This window comes from Carlito syrichta, unplaced genomic scaffold (genome assembly GCF_000164805.1).
Source record: "Carlito syrichta isolate Samal-C Ts95f unplaced genomic scaffold, Tarsius_syrichta-2.0.1 Scaffold301125, whole genome shotgun sequence".
Taxonomy (NCBI): Eukaryota; Metazoa; Chordata; class Mammalia; order Primates; family Tarsiidae; genus Carlito; species Carlito syrichta.
In genome coordinates, this window is record NW_007245221.1 from 5,227 (window position 1) to 19,351 (window position 14,125).

The 14,125-nt window shown below is 37.4% G+C and overlaps 1 pseudogene; it reads left to right on the forward strand.

The window, feature by feature from the left end:
* Positions 1 to 12,827: 12,827 nt before the first annotated feature.
* Positions 12,828 to 13,840, forward strand: LOC103257032 (annotated as a pseudogene).
* The last annotated feature ends 285 nt before the right edge of the window (positions 13,841 to 14,125 follow it).

Below are 14,125 nucleotides of genomic sequence, written 5' to 3' on the forward strand. Positions count from 1 at the left end.
TGTAAATATTTAAACATGTTGAATGAATTCTTTAAGACCACAAAGTAAATAACCAAATACAACAGACACATAAATGAGTGTTAAAAATATTTAAAAATTAGACTTAACATTAGGTTTCACCTCAAAGTTCCAAGTCAGAATTCAGTAATACTTGTTAAAACATATGTCCTTCCTCTGCCTCTCCTCTGTTTAACTTGGGTCTCCATCTCCATGGTTGGGCTCTGGTCAATTCTGAGACAAAGCTTAACCCCATTTCAATTCTCAGACTAATACAAATTCAAGATAGAGGCCTGTGTGTGTACATAATCTAAATTCATATCTAAATATTCCTGAGAGAGTGGTGCCAGCACCCTCATGGATACCAAGATCTGTGAATGCTCACATCCTTTATATAAGATGGCACACATTTGGCCTTCCACATTTGGCCCTGCCTGCGGAATCCACAGATATTGACAACCAACTACAGATACACACACATGCATACACACACACACACACACACACACACACACGCACACACGCACACACACATGCACACACACACTATACTCTGCACCCTCCCATTTCTCTCTCCGCCCCATTTCAGAACATCTTCTTAGAGTCAATTATTCTCAGTGATATGAAGTTTGTTAGCCTGGTGACTACCACCAGACACTGAAGTTAATATCCAAGCTGCTAATACTATAGCCACAGGCCTGGCATAAACAGTGAAAAATCTCCCAATTCCCATGTTGCTTTGACTTGTATCTTTTCCCCCTCTCCCACTTCCATCTCCATGCAAACTCCAGCTAAATGACAATCTATCAAGTAACAATAGAAACTAGAAACAAAAATCCTCATGAAATCTATATTCTAGTAGGAGAAAGGCTGTGTAAACCTACAGTTAACATATACACTACTTTAGAAATTGTTAAGTGCTGTGGAAAAAGTAAAGTTGGGCAAATGAAAGATTGAAGTGCAAGTTATTATTTTATTAAGGCCTTTGCAATTTTGCTTCCAGCCATGATGGTGTAACTAGTGCCATACAATACCTTCTGTTACAAACAATGATATAAATAACTAAATATACGAATTTACTGTTTTTTATGTATACACAATTGTTATCACAGGATTGTAATCCTGAGAAAAGTGAATAAGTCCTATGATCACCTCATCTTTTGATTTGAAGGCACTTTCCAGGAAGCACATGAGGTAAGGGAGGTAGCCAAAGTACAGCATGTAAGTCTGAGCTAGGGAGACAGTTGTAATTTGTGGGGCAGAGTGACTAAGTGAAAAGATGTGTGCAGAGGAGGTCTAGAATCATCAGAAAGGTTCTCTTGAGTCTTTGGCCATATCAATCTGTTGAATGACCACGGTGGAACTCTCCAAAGCTGGGGAAAGAACAACTACCAAGGAAATGGAAGCTGAACAATTAATGTAGCTTTCATAAAGCTAAGAGATGTTTGAGTTCCAACTACTATATTAGAGAATACTTACTGAGTCATTCTATACAGAATATACAAAAGAGAAGGGCCCATGGAGTCCTAAAACTAAAAGTCACCCTACATTCACCTAACAAAGCCTAAAACCAAGCTTTGAAAGACTAAAGCAGACCTAAAAGTTTTTAAAAAATGCATTACAGAATAAAATGCCACATTCTGTTAAGGAAAACAATAAATTTCAACACAGAACAATGAAGCATTCACACTGTCCAATATAGATACAAAAATAAAATACTAGTTACCCAATTACTATGCATAAAAAGCAGGAAATATGACTCATAATCAAGAAATCAGTAAAAAAAAAAAAAAAAACCCAGAAAAGGAATGAGAGATAAAATGAACTTCAAAATCAATTCATAAATATGTTAAAGAAGAAAAGAAAAACCTAAACATAATAAAAGAACAAATGAGAAATAGAGAGAAACTGAAACTATAGAAAAAACCCAAGTAAGATTCTTAGAGATGAAAAATCTAACATATCATGAAAAATTCACTGAATGAGCTTAACAAAGGGAAGATAAAATGGACTTTAAATAAATTCATGAATACATTAAAGAAAAGGAAAAATGTGAACATAATAAAAGAATAAATGAGAAATAGAGAGAAACTGAATGAGATACAGGAGAAGAAAAGACCATACAGAGAAAGAGAATGATCTAAGCTAAAACAGAGAGAAAAAAGACTGACATGTGGAACAATATCAAATTCTTTGTTTAAAGTACAATTGGAATTAATAGAAGTGGAGGCAGAAAAAAAGTTTTGAAGAAATGGTCAAAATATTTCCAAATTTGGAGAAAAATACAAACTCATAGACTGAAGCAGCTAAATGAATATCAAGCAGAATAAAAACACAACGAAAACCTTATCAAGGCACATTATAATAAAATTGCTTAAAAACATGATATAAACATATAATTCAGAAAAGAGAAAAAAAAACATAAGAAAAAAAACGTATGCTCCCTTTTGATCAGAAACAACTCAAGTCATTAAGACAGCAGAATAACATGCTTAAGTGCTGAAAGAAAAAAAAAACCCTGCCAGAATTCAACATACACTGAAAATTTCATTCAAAAATGAAGGTCAAATACACACTGTCAGGCAAACACATGCTAAGAAAAGTTATTGCCAATAGACCAGAACTATGAAAATATATTAAAGGAGGCTACTCAGGTGAAAGAAGACACTACATAAATTCATAACTACATGAAGAAACAAAAAACACAAAAAATAGTCATTTAAATTCTTTATAATATCATTGAATTATTAGAGCAAAAATAAAAACGTGAGGTTTGTAACATAAAGAAATAAAATGTATGATCACAACACAAGAGATAGGAGGGAGAATATGGAAGTATACTGTTGTAAGGTTCTAAAATTGGAGTTGAATACTATATGAAAGTATGTGAATGCATACTGTGATGTTTAAAAGATGCATATTTAAAACGCTGAGCAAATACTAAAAATAAAAAAGTGTTAGAGCTAATAAATCAATAAAGGAGATAAATTAGAACACACAAAAAAAATCCAAAAGAAGGCAGAAAAGGAGAGAAAAAAGGAGTAAAGAACGGATATAAAACAAATATCAAGATAACACTCTTAAAACAATCATAGTAATAATTACATTAAATTTGAACTGATTTAAAACACCAAATAGCCAGGTGTGGTGGTGTGCACCTGGAGGAGACTGAGGTGGGAAGATCACCTGAGCCCAGGAGTTTGAGGCCAGGCTGGGCAGCATAGTGAGATTCCATGTCTAAAATAAAAATAAATTTAATTTTTTTATAAACTCCAAATAAAAGATAAATTTTCAAACTGGAAGGAAAAAGAAGACTCAGTTATATAATGATTATAATAAGTGCATATTAAATTTAAAAAGATATAGTTAAAGACAAAAATAATGGAAAATATAGCCTGCAAAAAAAAAAAAAAAAAAAGGAAAAAGTAACAATGGTGATATTAATATTATACAGACAAAGTTTTAGGATAAGGAGTATTATCACATATGAACTAGAAATCATATGGTAATGGTAATGGGATCAATCTGCCAAGAATACATAATAATACTAAATTTGTGTTTATCTAACAACAAAAAAAATTTGAAGCAAAACTGAAAAAAAAAAAAAACTTGAAGGGAGAAAATTTAAATAGCATCGTAAAATTTTAAAATGGCAATATTCTTTTTAAAGAAACTAACAGAATAACATCAGATATACCATGTTAGAGAGAAAATAAAGAAGACTAACAGTACTGACCACCTAGACTTAACTGACATTATAGAAAACACACCTATTGTAAGCACAATGTAAATGCTTTACAAGTAAATGGGCAACAATGATCAAGATAGACCAGATGCTGGAAAATAAAAAAAGTCTCAATAAATGTAAAGGACTTGAAATTACATGAAACAATAAAACCACAGGAAATAAAATCAGCAATCAAAGACAAAAAGATACCTAAAAAGTTCTCAAATATTTGGAAACTAAGTAACACACGTCTAGGTAACCAATGGGTCACAGAAATTACAAGTCAAATTAGAAAATATTTTGAAACGTATAAAAATACAACATATTAAAATTAAAATATACAGGATATAAGTTAAGTAGGGATTACAGGGGAAGTGACAACTATAATTGCATATATTAAAAAAAGAGAAAGATTTCAAATCAATAAGCTTAGGGACGCCTTAATAAACCATTAGAAAAGAAAAAATACAAAGTAAATAGAAAAAAAAATAATAGAGAACACACAAAAAAGATGTTGAGCATCTTTACATGTGATTATTAGCCCCATTTATATATCTTATCTGTATAAAAATCTATTTTTAATTTTAGATTCAGGGGTACATATTTTTGATAAGTTTATTGATCATCTGTATTTATTCTTTGGTGAGACATCTGTTTAGGTTTTGGGACCTTTTTCAAATTGGGTGATGCACTTTCATATTACTGAGTTTTATGTGTTCTTTACATATTTTTTATAACAGTCACTTACCAGATATATCTTTTGCAAATATTTTCTCCCACTCTTTTGGTCTGCTTTTTCATTCTCTTGATAGTGCCCTTTGCAGAGCATAAAATTTTATTTTAATGATGTTCAGCTTATTAATTTTTTCTTTCATGAATCATACCTATAGTCTTATACCTAAAACTCATCATCAATCTCAGTCAACTAAGTTTTCTCCTATTGTTTTCTAGAGGTTTTAGTTTTAAATTTAGATCCATAATATAGTTTGAGTTAGTTTTTGTGAAAAGTGTAAAGTCTGCCTCTACACTCATATCTGTGCATGTGGATGTCCTGTTGTTCCAGCACAATTTGTTGACAAGACATCCTTGTTCCACTGTTTTGCATTAGCTCCTCTTGTCAAAGATTTGTTGGCATTACTTATGTAGATCTATTCTGAAGTCTCTATTCTGTTCCACTGATCAACATATGCATTCTTTTGCAAATATCACATCATCTTGATTATTACAGCTTTGTAAGTCTTGAAAATGGGTAGTGACAGTTTTCCAACTTTATTCTTCATCTTCAATATTATGGTGGCTATTCTGGGTCTTTACTTCTGCATATAAACTTTCAAATCAGTTTGTCAATATCCATAAAATAACTTGGTGATATTTTGGTTGGGAATGTGTTGAATCTATAAACCAAGTTGGGAAGAACTGATTACTTGACAATATATTGAGACTTCCTATTCATGAACATGAAACATCTACTTATTAGTTTCTCTTTTATTAATTTCATCAGAGTTTTATAATTTTCCTAATATATCTCTTATAAATATTCTGTTAGATACCTAAGTATTTAATTCCTTAGTGGTGGTAATGTGGATAGTATTGTGTTTTTAATTTCAAATTCCACTCACTCATTGCTGGTATATAGGAAATGTTTATTAAGCTTATATCCTGCAACCTTGCTATAACTGCTTATTAGTAGTTGTAGATTTTTTTTGTTATTGATTCCTTCAGATTTTCTATGTAAACAATCATGTCATCTTCAAACAAAAACATTTTTGTTTCTTCCTTCTCAACTAATATATTTTTTATTTTCTATATTGACTTACTGTATTATGTGGTATTTCTAGTGCAATGTTGAAAAGGGGGAGATTTCCAGGAAGGTGGTGGCGTATCCAGTTGGACTGCGCAGGTCCCTGTGTGTGTGAGTGTACGGACAATTCTGAGTGTGGTTCTGTGTGTAAGTGGGAGTATGAGAGGCTGACTGAATAGGGACTCAAGAGCAAGTGGCCAAGGCCATCCTGGTGAAGCCACTGGTGCCGCAGCTGCTCTGCTTGGACCCTAGCACTTCCCAGAGCACAGAAACTGGCACTGTTTTCTAAAATCAGCAGAGCTTTTCCAGGGAAGATCAGCTGGAGTGACTGCAGACCCCAACACCACAGCACCGGGTTGAATGCTGGCAGTGAAGGCCGGAGGGAGTGCAGCAAGGGAGTCTGAGGCAGAGACTGGAGGAAACCGTGGAGAGAAGTCACCCCAAGCCTGGACTGAGCTCTAGAGCCTTGCCACCAGGTCCTGAGAGCTGGAGACTGTGGTAACTGCTGGAGAAGAAGCTATCAACCCCATTAGTGACAGGAACAGCAGATGGCAGAGAAACTGACAAGACTCTAACGCATAGGTGGAGAAGTGCTTCAGGGCAGCCTCTGCAGAACAGCAGAACTGCATCTTGAGATCAGATGCTGTCTCTGTGTTGCATTGGGGCTGCTCTTTGCCACCTCAGAGAACATTGCCCCCAGTGCACAAGCTCTGGTGGGTAATGGCAGATGTGGAACCCCAGACGATCGACCCTCCACCCTAACCCAGCTGCTGGGAGACGAATGCAAACAACAGAACTGCCAGAGAAGGAGGCTGGTGAGTGCCTAAATTACTACCCCTCCACCCACTCACCCACCCCTAGCAACATGTGAAAGAGATCAGGAAGGCCGAGCAGATACAGAAGGTCCCATTTCCCTGCTGGGAACTGGATGCCCTGGGAGCTATGACAAAGCTGGGAGAGGAAGGAAGAGGGTGAGATCCCGAGAGACACGCTGTGTCAAATTATTTCAGTCCCCTCCCCTCACACAGGTGTGCAACAGCTACTAATTGCAGGCAGCAGGGGGTGAAGACTCTAACATCAAAGGTTCTAACAGCAAATAGAGAACCTGCAATAACAGCCTGGCAGTCACAGAACCTGTCACAAGAGGGAGCCTCCCCCACGAAGAGACATAAAGCTGAGAACTCTTTTTTTTTGAGTTGGAGCCTCACTCAGTCATCCAGACTGGAGTGCAGTGGCCGCTCCCGGCCACCGCAGCCTCAACCTGCTGGGCTCTGGCGATCCTTCCGCCTCAGCCTTCCAAGTAGCTGGCACTACAGGCGCGCACTACCACGCCCGGTTAATTTTTTGATTTATTGTAGAGATGAGGTCTCACCAAGTTGCCCAGGCGGGTCTCGAACCCGCGGGCTCAGGCAATCCCCTCACCTCAGCCTCCCAAAGGCGCAGGATTACAGGCTGAGCCACCTTATCAACTTTTTTTGTTTTGTTTTTAACACCCCCTCCCCCTGAGGTATCAGTTTGTTTATCTCATTTGGTTGCTTTGTTTGTTGGTTGATTTTCTCTTTTCTTTCCTTCTCCTATTTCTCTTTCTTTGTTCTTTCTCTATTTTTGTTTTCTCTTTCTTTTACTATTTTTCTTCTTTTTCTCTCTTTCTCCTCCTTTCTCTTTTTTTCTCTCTTTTCCCTCTTATACCTTGTCTTAGACTTGGGGGCTATGCAAGCATACCCACTGTAAGATCATATTGTACAAAGATGAAGGGCAAGCCCCAGTTGGTGCATTCACCAGATAGCAATCTTTATGGCCTGCCAATAGGTTCAGAATCCTTGAAGCATCTCCTGACTCCCTAGTAAGTGTTCAAAATTGTAAACAGATAGTATATCACCCCACCCCCAACTTCACAATTGAACAAACCAGGAGCCCTGGCTCAAGGAAGGAAAAAAAGTAGAGTAAATATCAGAAGTGACTATTTCTCCATTTTCCACTGAGCAATGGAATTAAAGAGAAATGCTACAGAAGAAAAACCAATGAAAAACTGCCAGTAACCATGAGAGTCCCAGCAAAGAGACGGTGCTAGAAAGAACAGCTACTGGGGCACAAACAATGACTATCTTCCAGAATGACAGTCCCTAAAAGGTACTTATGGAATTCAGAGAATCATTGGAAAGAATGAATAAAAATCAAGAAATGTAAGGGCTAAAAACTAAATGAAATTGCAGTGGAGCTAGACAGGCTCGAGAAAGCATACTTAGAAATAAGAAATAAAGAAATCCATCCAAGAAATAAATAACAAACTGACAAGCATGGGAAGTAGAATTGACCAAACAGAAGAAAGAATCTCAGAGCTGGAAGACCAAAATATAGAATTACTCCAATTTATTAAAAGTATCACACACACACACAAAAAAACTTAAGAAGAAAGAGGAAACTCTCCAAGAGATGTACGATTTTATCAAGAAACCATACCTATGTCTGATTGGAATACCTGAATAGAAAGAGAAATGAAAAACACCTTGGAACAAACATTCCATGAGGTCATTCAAGAAAACTTCCCTCATCTGACCAGAGAGATGACTATACATGCACAAGAGATTCAGAGAACCCCTGTAAGACATCTAATGAGAAGACCAACACCTAGACACATAACAATTTGCCTACACAAAGTAGGTATAAAAGAAAAAATCCTAAAGGCAACAAGGGAAACAGGTCAGACTACCTACTGGGGGAAACCAATCAGAATTGTTGCAGACTTATTTGCAGAAACAAGAGGAACTGGACCCCACTCATTAATGTTCTCAAAGATAAACAATTTCAACAAAGAATTTCCTACCCAGTCAAGCTAAGCTTCATCAGCAATGGAGAATTAAAATCCTTCCCAGACATCTAATCCCTAAGAGAATATGCTGCTTCAAGACCAGCTCTACAGGAGATGCATAAAAAGTTGCTGTGCACAGAAGAAAAGAGAAACAAAAGAAAGACCATATACTTCTCAAGATCATAAACACAGAAGCAGCAGAACACACACAGCACACCCGCAAAAATGAAAACACACATATATGAACACAAAAGGTAAAAAAAAAAAAAACAGACTTATAAGAACATTATGTCAGGGACAAGTTCTCACACTTCAATAATCAGCCTGAATAGGAATGGACTAAATGCATCACTGAAAAGACACAGAATGGCAAACTGGATAAAAACACAAGACCCAGTAATTTGCTGCCTCCAGCAAACTCATCTCACCACAAAGGATGCCCACACACTCAAAGTTAGAGGATAGAAAACAATTTTTCAGGTGAACAGATCACAAAAGAAGGCAAGAATCATGATCTTAACATCAGACAAAACAACCTTTAAGCTATCAAACATTTAAAAAGAAACAAAAAGACACTACATAATGATAAAAGGTTCGATCCATCAAAAAGAAATATCCATCCTAAAATATATGCACCCAATACAAGAGCACCAGTTTTTATAAACCAGCTACCAAGTAAACTAAAAAAAGATATCAACTCTAACATTATCATAGCTGGGTATCATTAAATACCCCACTAACAACCCTAGATAGATCATTGAGGCAAAAAATCAACCAAAGAGATCTGGAACTTCAACTTGATGTTTGACCAAATGGACTTAGTAGATACCTACAGAACACTCTACCCAACAACAAAATATATATTCTACTCATCATCACATGGAATGTACTCCAAATTGACAACATCCTGGGCTATAAATCAAGCATAAACAAATTTCACAAGATTGAATGAAATACTGCCATGTACCTTCTCAGACCACAGTGGAATAAAATAAATAAATAAATATCACCATCAACAAAATTCTCCCAAAGTTCACAAAGACATGGACACTAAACATGTACATGGACACTAACTAACTCCTAGGTTAACAAAAAAAATCAAAGCAGAAATTAAAAGATTTCTGGAAACAAATGAAAATGAAGAAACAGCTTACCAAAACCTCTGGGACGCCATGAAAGCAACATTAAGAGGGGAATTTGTATCTCTACAAACACACATCAAGAAAATAGAAAGAGAACAAGTTGACAACCTCACAAATCACCTAAAGGAGCTGGAAAGGCAAGACCACCAAAAACCCTAACTTCAGCAGAAGAATCCAAATCACAAAAGTAAAAGCTCAAATATGGGACACAGAAGATAAAAATATCATAGAAAAAAATTGATAAAACAAAAAGTTCGTTCTTTGAAAGGATAAACAAGATTAATGGACCCCTAGCCAGAATGGCCAAGAAAAAAATATAAAAAGTTCAAATAAACACAATCAGAAATGCAAAAGATTAGGTCACAATTGACCACGAAGAAATATGAAAGATTATCAGAGATTACTATACACACCTATATAGAAACAAACTTGATAATCTAAATGAAATGGAGGGCTTTCCAATATCATACAACCACCCTAGGTTGAAACAAGAAGAAACTGAAATACTAAATAAAAGAGTAACAATCCAGAAAACTGACTCTATCATAAGAACACTACCTACCAAAAAAAAGCTCTGGACCAGATGGATTTCCAGCGGAATTCTACAAAACATGCAAGGAAGAGATGATACCAATCCTATTTAAAGTATCCCAGGGAATCAAAAAAGACAGAACTCTACCCAAATCATTTTATGAAGCTAACATCACACTGATATCCAAACTGGGTAAAAATCCAACAAAGAGAAAACTACGGGCCAATATCCCTAGTGAACATAGATACAAAAATTCTCAACAAGATTCTAGCAAATTGAATCTAACAAGACATCTCAAAAATCATCCACCAAAACCAAGTAGCCTTCATCCACAGGATGCAAGGGCTGGTTCAACATCCACAAGACAATAAATGTAATTAAATACAACAACAGATGTAAAAACAAGAACATAATTATATCATTAGATGTAGAAAAAGCTTTTGATAAAATCCAGCATCCCTTCTTGACAAAAACTCTCAAACACTGAGACATAGAGGGAACATAACTCAAAATAGTAAGAGCCATCTATGATAAATCCACAGTCAACAAATTGAGAAAAAGAGAGAAATTGGAAGCATTTCTACTGAAAACTGGAACAAGACAAGGTTGCCCACTCTCACCCCTCCTGTTCAATATTGTGTTGGAAGTCCTAGTTAGAGCAATCAAACAAGAGAAGGAAATAAAGGTATCCAAACAGGAAAAGAAGAGGTCAAGTTATCCCTCTTTGTTGATGATATAATCCTCCTATACCTTGAAAATCCAAGAGAATCAGTCAGAAGTCTCCTGACACTAATAAAGGCAAAGTCTTAGGGTATACAATCAACATGCAAAAGACAGTCACATTCTTATACACTAACAAAAAAACAGGTAGAGAACCAAATAAAAATCCCAGTCACAATAGCCACATACACACGAAAAGAAATACTTTGGCATCTTCCTAACCAGAGAAGTGAAAGATCTTTACAACAAAAACTACAAAATGCTGCTCAAAGAAGTCAAAGATGACACAAACAAATGGAAAAATATTCCATGCTCATGGAATGGAAGAATCAACATTGTGAAGATGTCTATCCTACCAAAGGCAATCTACAGATTCAACACAATACCCATTAAACTACCAACATTATTCTTCTCAGACCTGGAAACAACAATACAGAACTTCATATGGAAACATAAACAACCCCGAATAGCCAAAACAATCCTTAGCAAAAGAAACAAAGCAGGAGGTATCACACTTCCAGACTTTAAACTTTATTATAAAGCTACAATAATCAAAACAACCTGGTATTGGTACAAGAACAGGCATGTAGACCAATGGAACAAGACAGAGATTCTGGAAGTAAAACCTCAATTTCTCAGCCAACTCATCTTCGACCAAGCCTCCAACAACAACCACTGGGGAGGGGAGAACCTATTCAGTAAATGGTGCTAGGAAAACTGGCTGACCACATGCAGAAGAATGAAAAGGACCCCTATCACCATACACAAAAATCAACTCCAAATAGATCAAAGACCTAAATGTAAACCCCAAAACTTTAAGAATCTTAGAAAATGCAGGAGACAGCCTTAGAGAAATTGGAATAGGCAACCAATTCCTGATCAAAACCCCAAAAGCCTATGCCATAAGAGATAAGATAGACAAGCAGGACCTCATCAAATTGAAAAGCTTCTGCAAAGCAAAAGAAACCAACAAGAGAGCGGGGAGACAGCCCACAGAATGGGAAAAAACATATGCCAGTGCACATCTGACAAAGGCCTAACATCCAGGATATACAAGGAACTCAAATGTTCTGAAAGGAAAAACAAAAACAAAAATAAACAGCTCCATCAAAAAGTAGGCAAAAGACATAAATAGACACTTCTTAAAAGAAGACATATGGGCAGCCAACAGACAAATGAAAAAATGCTCAGCCTCACTAATCACCAGATAAATGCCACATGAAGATACCACCTAACTACAGCACGAATGGCCATCATCAACAGAGCAAAAAACAACAGAAGTTGGCAAGGATGTGGAGAAAAGGCAACGCATCCACACTGTTGGTGGGAATTCAAACTAGTTCAACCTCTAAGGAAAACAGTGTGGCGGTTCCTAAAAGAACTAGAAATTGACCTTCCATATGATCCAGCAATCCCCCTTCTGAGAATATACCCAGCAGAACTTAAATCATTCTACAAAAAAGATACCTGCACACACATGTTTATTGCAGCACTATTTACAATAGTAAAAACATGGAATCAACAATGCTGGCCATCAAAATTGGACTAGATAAAAAAAAAATGTGGTACCTATACACTATGGAATATTATGCAGCCATAAAGAAGAACAAAATTATGGAATTCTCAGCATCTTGGATGGATTTAGAGACTATAATACTCAGTGATTTATCACAGAAACAAAGAACTGAGTACCATAGGTTCTCATGCATAAGCAGGCCCTGAACATTTACCATGATACTCTAAGAAAGGAATTGGCAGTAGCCATAAACTGCCAGGGGAGGGAGGAGGGTGACACATAACATTAATAAGGGTACCTGATCTCAAGCCAGGTAATGTGGGGACCAAAAGTAGACCCAAAGTTTGTCTATATGATAACCACTTATATACCTAATTCTGAATTATACCCCATATCTTTAAAATAAAACAAATTTTTTAAAATAGAAAAAAAGTGGTGAAAGGGGGCAATTTTGCTTAGTTTCTGATCTTGGTAGAAAAGGTTCTAGTTTCCCACCATAAAGTATCATACCAGGCTCTCTGCTCCTCCCGTTCAATAGACAGCTGCATCTCTAGTGAAACACCAGCTGTGTCCCTAAGACACCATGGTAAAGGTGAAGGCTGCAGTGAACAGATTTGGCCATATTGGAAACCTGGAAACGAGTGCTGCTTTAACTCTGGCAAAGTTGCCATCAATGACCCCTTAATTGACCTCAACTATATGGACCATATGTTCTAGTACCACTCCACTCACGGCAAGTTCCACGGCACCATCAAGGCTGAGTATGGGAAGCTTGTCATCAATGGAAATCCCATTGCTATCTTCCAGAAGAGGGATCCCACCAAAATCAAATGGGGCGACGCTGCTGCTGATTATGTAGTGGAGTCCACCAGTGTCTTCACTACCCTGAAGAAGGCTGGGGCTTGTTTACATGGGGAAGCCAAAAGGGTCATCATCTCTACCCCCTCTGCTAACACCACCATATTTGTGATGGGCATGAACCAAGAGAAGTACGAGAACAACCTCATGATTCCTAGCAAAGCCTGCACCACCAGCTGCTTATCACCCCTGTCAAGGTCCTCCATGACAACTTTGGCATGTGGAGGGACTCATGACCACCGTCCATACCATCACTGCCACCCAGAAGACCATGGATGGCCCCTCTGGGAAACTGTGGCACAACAGTCACAAGGCTCTCCAAAACACCATCCCTGTGTTCACTGGTGCAGCCAAGGACATGAGCAAGGTCATCCCTGAGCTGAATAGGAAGCTGCATGGTCTTCCATGTCCCTAATGCCAATGTGTCCATCTTGGACATGATAGTACTGCCATCTGGAGAAACCTGCCAACTATGATGACATCAAGAAGGTGGTGAAGCAAGCCTCTGAGTGTTCCCCTCAAGGGCATCCTGGGTTATACTGAGCACTTTTGGTTGTGTCTTTCAACTTCAACAGTGACACCCACTCTTCCACCTTCAATGATGGGCCTGGCATTGCCCTCAACATCCACTTTGTCAAGCTCATCTCTTGGTATGACAATGAATTTGACAGAGTGGTAGACCTCATGGTCCACATGGCCTCCAAGGAGAAAGAACCCCCAAACCATCAGTCCCAGTGAGAGCATGAGAGGAAGAGAGAAGCCCTCAGCTTCTGGGGAGTCCCTGCCACACTTAGTCCCTGACCACACTGAGAATATACCCTCCTCACAGTGTCTATGCCATACCACGTTCCCTGAAGAATCAGGGTGGAGGGACCTAGGGAGCACCACATCATCATGTACCATCAATAAAGTCCCCTGTACTCAGTCAAAAAAAAAGTATCATAGTAGATGTATTCTAGATATTACTTACGAAGTTGAGGAAGTTTCACCTCTATTCCTAGGTTACTGAGACTTATTATAAAA